Source organism: Chiloscyllium plagiosum, unplaced genomic scaffold (assembly GCF_037043375.1).
Source record: "Chiloscyllium plagiosum isolate Xiang-an unplaced genomic scaffold, Cpla_swu_hap1 HiC_scaffold_10, whole genome shotgun sequence".
In the NCBI taxonomy this organism is placed as follows: Eukaryota; Metazoa; Chordata; class Chondrichthyes; order Orectolobiformes; family Hemiscylliidae; genus Chiloscyllium; species Chiloscyllium plagiosum.
This window is the reverse complement of record NW_028270148.1, coordinates 14774202-14784050: the sequence shown is the minus strand read 5'-3', so window position 1 is coordinate 14784050 and position 9849 is coordinate 14774202.

The window sequence follows — 9849 nt, the reverse complement described above, 5'->3', positions numbered from 1 at the left end:
ATTAGGGGGAGCAGATTTAGGACTGAATTGAGAAGGAACTTCTTCACCCAGAGGGTTGTGAATCTGTGGAATTCCCTGCCCAGGGAAGTCGTTGAGGCTTTTCAAGTTAAGATTTGTAATTTTTTGAACAGTGCATGAATTAAGAGAGACAGTGGAGCTGAGTCCACGATTGTACTGAGTGGTGGAGCAGGCCCCAAGGGCCGGACGGCCTTTTCCTGCTCCGAGTTCTTATGGTCTTCTGAACCACCCAGACATAAGGGCCGGTTTATAAAACTGACTGGGAGGGTTTATCTTCTCATCACACGCCCCATTGCTTGAAGTTCTCTGTCGTTTAGTTTGCAGGCCGTGAACTCACCATTGAGACCCTTCCTCAACAATGGGGCAACCTCACCTCCCCTCCTCACCCCCAACTCCCACCATCCCACAATTCTCCCCCCAAGGAGAAAAGTGGGGGTTGCCTTGACCATCCATTTCCTGAGACCATCCACAATCACCCGGGCACCGACAATCAGTGCAGCTGCTGGGATTCAGGCCAAGAGGCACACAGGAACATGTCACAATTGGCAACTGGGGAGATTGTACATTTTTATTGGTTGGAGGAGGAACAAGAGGACTTCCATGTTCTTCTTCCAGTCACGTTTGGGGTCAATATTCCACCCAAAGGCAGTGTGAGGGCAATGGAAAAGAAACATGACCAGGCAATGACCAGGAACGTTAATTCCCATTCTCACGTTCAGCCCATCTAGTCTGCTCTGCTATTCAATGTGATAAAGTCATAGAGTCAAAGAGCGGTACAGTACAGAAACAGACCCTTCAGTCCAACTCAGCCATGCTGACCAGATATCCTAACCTAACCTAGTCCCATTTGCCAGCACTTGGCCCATATCCTCTAAACCCTTTCTATTCATAAACCATCCAGATGCCTTTTAAATGCTGTAACTGTACCGGCCTCCACCACTTCCTCTGGCAGCTCACTCCATACACACACCACCCTCTGTGTGAAAAGGTTGCCCCTTAGGTCCAATTTATATATTTCCCCTCTTACCTTAAACCTATGCCACCCAGTTATGGACTCCCCCACCCGGTCTATTTATCCTATCCACACCCCTCATGATTACACAAACCTCTATAAGGTCACCCCTCAGCCTCCGACGCTCCAGGGAAAACAGCCCCAGCCTATTCAGCCTCTCTCTATAGCTCAAACCTTCCAAGCCCAGCAACATCCTTGTAAATCTTTTCTGAACCTCATGACTGATCTGATAATCCTCAACTCCCTCTAAATTGTGACTCTCTTGGTGATTAAAAATCTGTTTATCTCAGCCTTGAATATAATTTATTCTAATATATTAGAATAAAAGTATAGTCATTATGATATAATAGTGACTATGCTTCAAAGGAACTTCATTGGCTATAAAGTGCTTTGAGACATCCAGTGATTGAGAAAGGTGCTACATAAATGCAAGTGTCCCATTCTTCATTTTATTGGAAATCTTCTCCTGTTGATGCTGACCCCTCGTTACTGTTGAGTTCTTGTAAGTTCCTTGTTAATGAGTGATCACAAGTAAGCTGGAATCATATTGCAGGGCAATCTAACTCTCACCTCATTCTTACACAATAACTTCCAGCAGGTTTCATAAAATGGAAGACTCCAGGGTCAGGGAGCATAATCCCAGAATAAGGAGGCACCTATTTAAGACAGAGACGAGGAGGAGTTTTGTTTCCCTCTCAGACAGTGATGAATCTGTGCAACTCTATACTGCATAGGGCTGAAGAGGTTGGATGTAGTATATTCAAGGCTGGTACAAACAGATTTTTAATCAGAGAGTCATAGAGATGTACAGCATGGAAACAGACCCTTCGGTCCAACCCCATCCATGACGACCAGATATCCCAACCCAATCTAGTCCCACCTATCATCAGCCGGCCCGTATCCCTCCTTACCCTTCCTATTCATACACCCATCCAAATGCCTCTTAAATGTTGCGATTGTACCAGCCTCCACCACATCCTCTGGCAGCTCATTTCATACACTCTGCGTGGAAAAATTGCCCAGTAGGTCTCTTTTATATCTTTCCCCTCTCACCCTAAACCTATGCCCTCTAGTTCTGGACTCCCCGACCCCAGGGAAAAGACTTTGTCTATTTATCCTATCCACGTCCCTCTTAATTTTGTAAACCTCTATAAGGTCACCCCTCAGCCTCTGACGCGCCACTAGGAGAATTAAGAGGTAGAGGAATTTGAGGATTATTGGATCAGCCATGATGTAATTGTATAGCAAAGCAGACTCGATGGGCTGAATGGTTTACTTCTGCTCTGACATCTTATGGTCTTAGGTCTACAATCAGTAGCAAAACACTTTGAGAGAGTTAGCCAGTAACCCCAGAATTCAACACAGAAATCAAATCTGGGACCACTCTGTTTTCTGGTAAAAGATCAAGCTGGATAATCCAGCTGCTGAATATAATGCACAATAGTTGACATTTAAACAGAACTTTTCATAAGGGCAATCATCTCAAGGCATGTCACAGGAGGGTCTGAAAGTTTGGTCAAAGGGACAGGACTTAAGGAGTACCATAGAGGAGGAAGGAGATGGAGGGAAGGAAGGAGATAGAGGGAAGGAAGGAGATGTAGAGGAGGAAGGAGATATAGAGGAGTAAGGAGATGGAGGGAAGGAAGGAGATGGAGGGAAGGAAGGAGATGGAGGGAAGGAAGGAGATTTGGTGAAACAGAGCAGTTTAGGAAGGAGATTCTAAAATCTATGGTCTTAGCCCCTGAAGGGCCCATCACTGAGGATGAAGTGTTGAACATCAGAGGGGCACAGGAGATCAGATTTGTTATTGTTGCCTATTATATTTCAGTCCATTTCACTTCCTCTTGTCTGACAACTTGAGTTTAAGATGATTTTCATCTAATAGTTTGTATGTCACCCGATCCCTCGCCATGCAACAGTAACATTCCTCAGCAGCTCCCGTCCAATGATAAGTGGCCCAATTTATTTCTTGCATAATCCCGTAATTCTATCATACTCCTTATTCAATGCCATCTGCCTTCAGGTTTGACATGATCATTTTTCTATAGATTAATTTAAATTCCGTGGGTGACACCCATGTTCCAGTAGCCATTGAGAAGGATGAGCCTGGAGGGTTGTGTGCTGACAGGCGTACACCATATCATGGGAACACCTTATTGATCTGAGCAAACTGGTCATGGTTATTAGACAGTGACTGGGAGCAGGAATCTCAGCAAGCCTTCCCCAGTGTATTGATACAGCTGATATCGGCAGAGTGAAGATTGAACCAGGGAACCAGGTTCAATCACCATGAGGGGAAACAATGCCATTTTGGCTGTCTTCACTACCTTAGCATTTGTGCTGAGTGTCAAATCTGATAGAGAAAGAATGTAACTCAGTGAGAGAGAGAGGGAGGGAGGGAAGGAAGGAGAGATAGTGCTGTGTCTGAGGGTCATTGACGAAGTCTGAGGGCCTATTTAGTTCACAGTGGCAAAGGAACAGCCATTAGTGGATGTCAACATCAAGGGGACCTTGGCGTTTATTATGTGACAGCAATTAGGCACAGGTTATATTAGCTGTTGAGAGATTGTTGCTTAACCTGTTGGAAGTTGCCTTTGTGGTGCAATGGTAGTGTCCCTATCTCTGAGCCAGGAGACCGGATTTCAAGTCCCACCTGCTCCCGAGGTACATCACAACATCTCTAAACAGGCTGCTTAGGAAAATATCTGGTCTCTTGGGAGACGGAGACAACACATCTTTCCCTTTGAGATTTGGGCTATTTTCACAATTTCAGCCCCCAGAAGAATATGACATTATCCGATTGAGTGGACCTTAATGTAGTCCCCACAGTAACCCTTTCAGAACCTTACCTTAGGCAACAGGGAGGAGAGAGGTGTCATATATCATATTCAGAAAGCACTTAGAGATTTTAAAAACCAACTCTTAATTGCAAGAGGTAAAGTGAGGGAGGGGAGTGAGGGAAGGAGGGAATGAGGGGGAACAATGAGTGAGGGAGTGAGAGTGAGAGATGGAGAGAGTGGGAGAGGGAGGGAGTGAGTAAGTTGGTGAGTGTGTGTGTGCATAATGTAAAAGGGAGCAAGAGCCACTCTAGGTAATATACTCAAATCCATATTTCACTTCAATAATTTCACAAAACCATCTTTCTCATTCCTTTGTAGCCTCAGCTGATAAACGATCTCAGAGCAGATGGCCTCACAGTTAGTTCCTGCTGTTTTCTGAGCAAACTGATCATGGGTGGGGATGACAATTAGTGTATCAGCCTGAAACAGCCCTGCAGTTAAAAGACTTCCTCAAACTCCCCTGGGTGACTGCCACCAAATACAGTGCATAGCCCAGAAAACAGTTCCCCATGACAAGTGAGACAGATAGAATAGTACACTCTACATTGGTATAACAACTGGAAACCATGTGCATATGTGGTCTACACAGATGTATGCTGTACATGAATGTGCGTGCATGCGTATGTGCGTCTGTGTGTATGTGAATGTGTGTGTGTCTGTATGTGCCTCCGTGTATGTGTGTGTCTGTGTGACTGAGTGAGTGAGTGTATGTGAGAGTGTGTATGTGAGTGTGTGTGTATGTGTTTGAGAGTGTATGTGTTATGTGTGTATGTCTATGTGAATGTGTGCATTTCTGTATGAGAGTGTGTGTGTGTGAGTCTGTGTGTCTGTGTCTGTGTTAATGTGTGTGTGTCTGTGTGAGAGTGTGTGTGTGTCTGTGTCTGTGTTAATGTGTGTGTGTCAATGTGACTGTGTGTGTGTGTCTGTGTGAGAGTGTGTGTGTGTCTGTGGGTGTTATGTGTTATGTGTGTATGTCTGTGTGAGAGAGTGTGTGAGTGTCTGTGAGAGTGTGTGTGAGTCTGTGAGTGTATGTGTTATGTGTTATGTGTGTATGTCTGTGTGAATGTGTATGTGTCTGTGTGAGTGTGTGTGAGTCTGTGTCTGTGTTAATGTGTGTGTATCTGTGTGAGAGTGTGTGTGAGAGTGTGTGTGTGTGTCTGTGTGAGAGTGTGTGTGTCTGTGAGTGTATGTGTTATGTGTGTGTGTCTGTGAGAGTGTGTGTGTGTCTGTGAGTGTATGTGTTATGTGTTATGTGTGTATGTCTGTGTGAATGTGTATGTGTCTGTGTGAGTGTGTGTGAGTCTGTGTCTGTGTTAATGTGTGTGTATCTGTGTGAGAGTGTGTGTGAGAGTGTGTGTGTGTGTCTGTGTGAGAGTGTGTGTGTCTGTGAGTGTATGTGTTATGTGTGTGTGTCTGTGTGAGAGTGTGTGTGTGTCTGTGAGAGTGTGTGTGTGTCTGTGAGTGTCTGTGTTAATGTGTGTGTGTCTGTGTGAGAGTGTGTGTGTGTCTGTGAGAGTGGGTGTGAAAGTGTGTGCATGTCTATGTGAAAGTGTGTGAATGTGAGTGTGTGTGTGCCTGTGTCTGTATGTGTCTGTGTGCAGCAAGCAAGGACTGAATCTGTTTAAAAATGATTCCCACTATGGTTGAATATCCTGCTAACAATCATGCCCAGTTGGCATTGTATAGGTGCTGTCGTCGAGGGTGAGATAAACAGACAAGAGCGACCCCAACCCCTTCCTGTGTCTTGTAAATAGTTGGCAGGCTTTACAGAGTCAGGGGATGAGTTGTTGATGATTCACGAGTTCATCTATTGATCTAGTGGTGGTGGTTAAAAGAAGGATTTTAGCCAGCTCTTATCCCAATAAAACTCTGACAACTTTCCCAACATAACAAGGAGTTGTAATGACGCTGGCTCACATCAATCCTGGTTTTTGAACTTGTTGGGTGGGTATTTTTTTAACAGCTGGATGATCCTCCTGCCAGCAGCCCCCTCATTTACCCAGAGACAAAAAAACTGCAGATTCTGGATTCCATGGTAAGCAGGCAGGAGGCTGGAAGGACACAGCGAGCCAGGCAGCATCAGGAGGTGGGAGAAGTCAACGTGTTGGTGGTAACCTTTCCTTTTACACCTGAAACGTTGACTTCTCCACCTCTTGATGCTGCCTGGCTCGCTGTGTCCTTCCAGCCTCCTGCCTGCCCACCTTCGTTTACCCAGGCTGGTGACCAGTATTGAGAGATGTTGGGATGTCTCGCACACTGGTGGCTGAGTTTTACTTTGATAAACATCATTTAGACTGGGACTTGAACCCAGGGCCTCTAACTGAGACAGAGGGGCACAACACCAACCCGAGTACAAGAATAGGCAGGTGATGTTGAAGTCAAGAATGTGGTGCTGGAAAAGCACAGCAGGTCAGGCAGCATCTAAGGAGCAGGAGAATCGACGTTTTGGGCTGTGCTTTTGCCCGAAACGTCGATTCCCCTGCTCCGCGGACGTCAGAGAAGACGGATTTACACAGCGAGTAGTTAGGGTGTGGAATGTCCTGCCTGGAAGGACACTCAGTTGAGGCATTCAAGAGGGCATTGCATGATCATTTGGATAGAAATGCAGGAATATGGAGGAAAGGTAGGTGATTGGGTGGTAAAACTTGTGCAGACACAGTGAACTGAACAGCTTCTTTCTGACACGTCAGTGGTACAGAGTCTTGAGTTTAACAGAGTCTTAGCTAAAACCGTTGCACAAACAATGCGACAGACACTGGCAGCTGTTGTCCAATGCTTAGATCTGGCCATCTATCAACTGATCCTGCCACAATTCCTGCAGTTACTACAAGCGATAAACCGCATTTGTATTGCACCTTTCACATAGTAAAATGATCCAAGGCATTTCACAGGAGCAAGCTACATGAAATGAAGGTAACTGACCCAAAGGCTGAGAGATGTTGTCAAGGTTATATTATGAAAAGACTGAGAGAGAGAGAGAGAGGGGGAAAGACACAGAAAGAGGGAGAGAGAGAGAGAGGAAGGCAATTCCGGGGTTTAGGACACAGACAGCTGAAGGCACAGACACCAATGGTGGAGCAATTAATATCAGGGTTGAGCAGGAGGCCAGGATTGAAGGAGCAAAGAGATCTTGCCTGATTGTAGAGCTGGAGGCTGTGAGAGAAATCGATAGATAAACAGACTCTGGGATCTTTCCACACACACTTGCTCCTTCCTCACTCCGAGTAGACAGGCAGGAGAGGTTACACCCAAAATGTTGACTTCTGCACCTCCTGATGCTGCCTGGCTTGCTGTGTTCTCCCAGCCTCCTGCCTGTCCCTCCTGATGCTGCCTGCCTTGCTGTGTTCCTCCAGCCTCCTGCCTGTCCCTCCTGATGCTGCCTGCCTTGCTGTGTTCCTCCAGCCTCCTGCCTGTCCCTCCTGATACTGCCTGGCTTGCTGTGTTTTCCCAGCCTCCTGCCTGTCCCTCCTGATGCTGCCTGGCTTGCTGTGTTTTCCCAGCCTCCTGCCTGTCCCTCCTGATGCTGCCTGGCTTGCTGTGTTCTCCCAGCCTCCTGCCTGTCCCTCCTGATGCTGCCTGCCTTGCTGTGTTTTCCCAGCCTCCTGCCAGTCCCTCCTGATGCTGCCTGCCTTGCTGTGTTCTCCAAGCCTCCTGCCTGTCCCTTCTGATGCTGCCTGGCTTGCTGTGTTTTCCCAGCCTCCTGCCAGTCCCTCCTAATGTTGCCTGGCTTGCTGTGTTCCTCCAGCCTCCTGCCTGTCCTTCCTGATGCTGCCTGGCTTGCTGTGTTTTCCAAGCCTCCTGCCTGTCCCTCCTAATGTTGCCTGGCTTGCTGTGTTCCTCCAGCCTCCTGCCTGTCCCTCCTGATGCTGCCTGCCTTGCTGTGTTTTCCCAGCCTCCTGCCAGTCCCTCCTGATGCTGCCTGCCTTGCTGTGTTCTCCAAGCCTCCTGCCTGTCCCTTCTGATGCTGCCTGGCTTGCTGTGTTTTCCCAGCCTCCTGCCTGTCCCTCCTGATGCTGCCTGCCTTGCTGTGTTTTCCCAGCCTCCTGCCAGTCCCTCCTGATGCTGCCTGCCTTGCTGTGTTTTCCCAGCCTCCTGCCTGTCCCTCCTGATGCTGCCTGCCTTGCTGTGTTTTCCCAGCCTCCTGCCTGTCCCTCCTGATGCTGCCTGCCTTGCTGTGTTTTCCCAGCCTCCTGCCTGTCCCTCCTGATGCTGCCTGCCTTGCTGTGTTTTCCCAGCCTCCTGCCTGTCCGTACTGATGCTGCCTGCCTTGCTGTGTTAGTCCAGCCTCCTGCCTGTCCCTCCTGATGCTGCCTGCCTTGCTGTGTTCCTCCAGCCTCCTGCCTGTCCCTCCTGATGCTGCCTGGCTTGCTGTGTTCTCCCAGCCTCCTGCCTGTCTACTTTGGATTCCAGCATCTGGAGTTTTTTTTGTCTCTTCCTGCCCCTGAGGCAGAGTGATTGAACTTGGTGGAAAGCAGAAGTGTTGCTTTGTTGCACGGCCCTTTCATTAATTTTCCTTTCATCTGTGGTATTTCGTTTTGTCATTAATTATATTATGACTTTTTTGACCCTCTCTTATTAATCATCAATTTCGCTCGTGCCCCTCCCACCTCCCCTCCGTCTCCCACAGAAGCTGCTGTCCCTTTAATTGTGTACAGACCTGAAACCAAGGCGCACCCTCAATACTTGTGGTCATGCCACAAACTTCAGTAGGTATTGGGATGCCTTAGTGAGCGTCTTGGAAGAGGTTTTTGGGAACTGAGGTTAAGTTGGATCCTGTGTCCCTCCTCTTGGGTCTTCCAAATCTTTGGATGTACATGGGAAGAAATTGTTTAATATCCTTTCATTTTGTGCGAGGAAGATCATTCTAGTGAGCTGGGTGTCAGAGAATCCCCCAGGACTTTCGGGGAGGCGTAGATTAGTTATTGAGCACATTACTCTGGACTGCCTTATGGGTATGGTGCACCAAAAAATGGAACTGTTTTATACAGCAGTTTTATGGGCGGCACGGTAGCACAGTGGTTAGCACTGCTGCCTTACAGCGCCAGGGACCCGGGTTCAATTCCAGCCTCGGGCGACTGTGTGGAGTTTGCACGTTCTCCCCGTGTCTGTGTGGGTTTCCTCCAGGTGCTCCGGTTTCCTCCCACAGTCCAAAGATGTGCAGGTCAGGTGAATTGACACATGTAGTGTTAGGTGGATTAGTCTGGGGTAAATGTAGGAGAATGGGTCTGGGTGGGTGTCTCTTCGAAGGGTCAGTGTGGACTTGTTGGGCCGAAGGCCTGTTTCCACACCGTAGGGAATCTAATCTAGAACATGGTGGCCCTTTCTGAATTATATTGATGCAGACTTGTCGACCGTATTGGTCAGGGCCTTTGTGTAGCCGCGAGGGCTATGTCTGGGGGCTCCTGGGGGGAAGAATCCTGAATAAATGTGGGTTTACTTACTAATGGTACCAGTGGTGGGGAGCTTTAGTGGGATTGTGCTGAGTATAGTAACTTAATTCTATATAATTTGTTACCTTGGTATAACTTGGTTTAGTTTTATTTTGTTAATTTTTTTTTCCCTTTAATTATTTATTAAATTGTAGTTTTTGCATGGTTTTTTCTCTCTCTCGTTTCAGCCATTTGTGGAGTGAACTTTCTTCTTATTGTCATTATATTATAAAGTTGTCACGCTATTTTGTGGTGGTTTTGTAATTTTGTAAAAAAACTTAATTTTTTTTTTCTCAATAAAAATATTTACAAAAATAAAGCCAAGGCGCAGACTGGACCCTCAGGTAGACATAACAGGACACACCTTCCAAGAAGGTCTGGGAAGTTCCAGGGACTTGGAATCATAAAACGGTTGAATCTCTACGGTGTGGAAAGAGGCCATTCGGTCCTTCGAGTCACTACCAACTCTCTGAAAGGAGTCCCACTCAGCCCCCACCCCAGCCCAATATTTCCCATGGCTAACTCACCTAACCTACACATCCCTGGACAC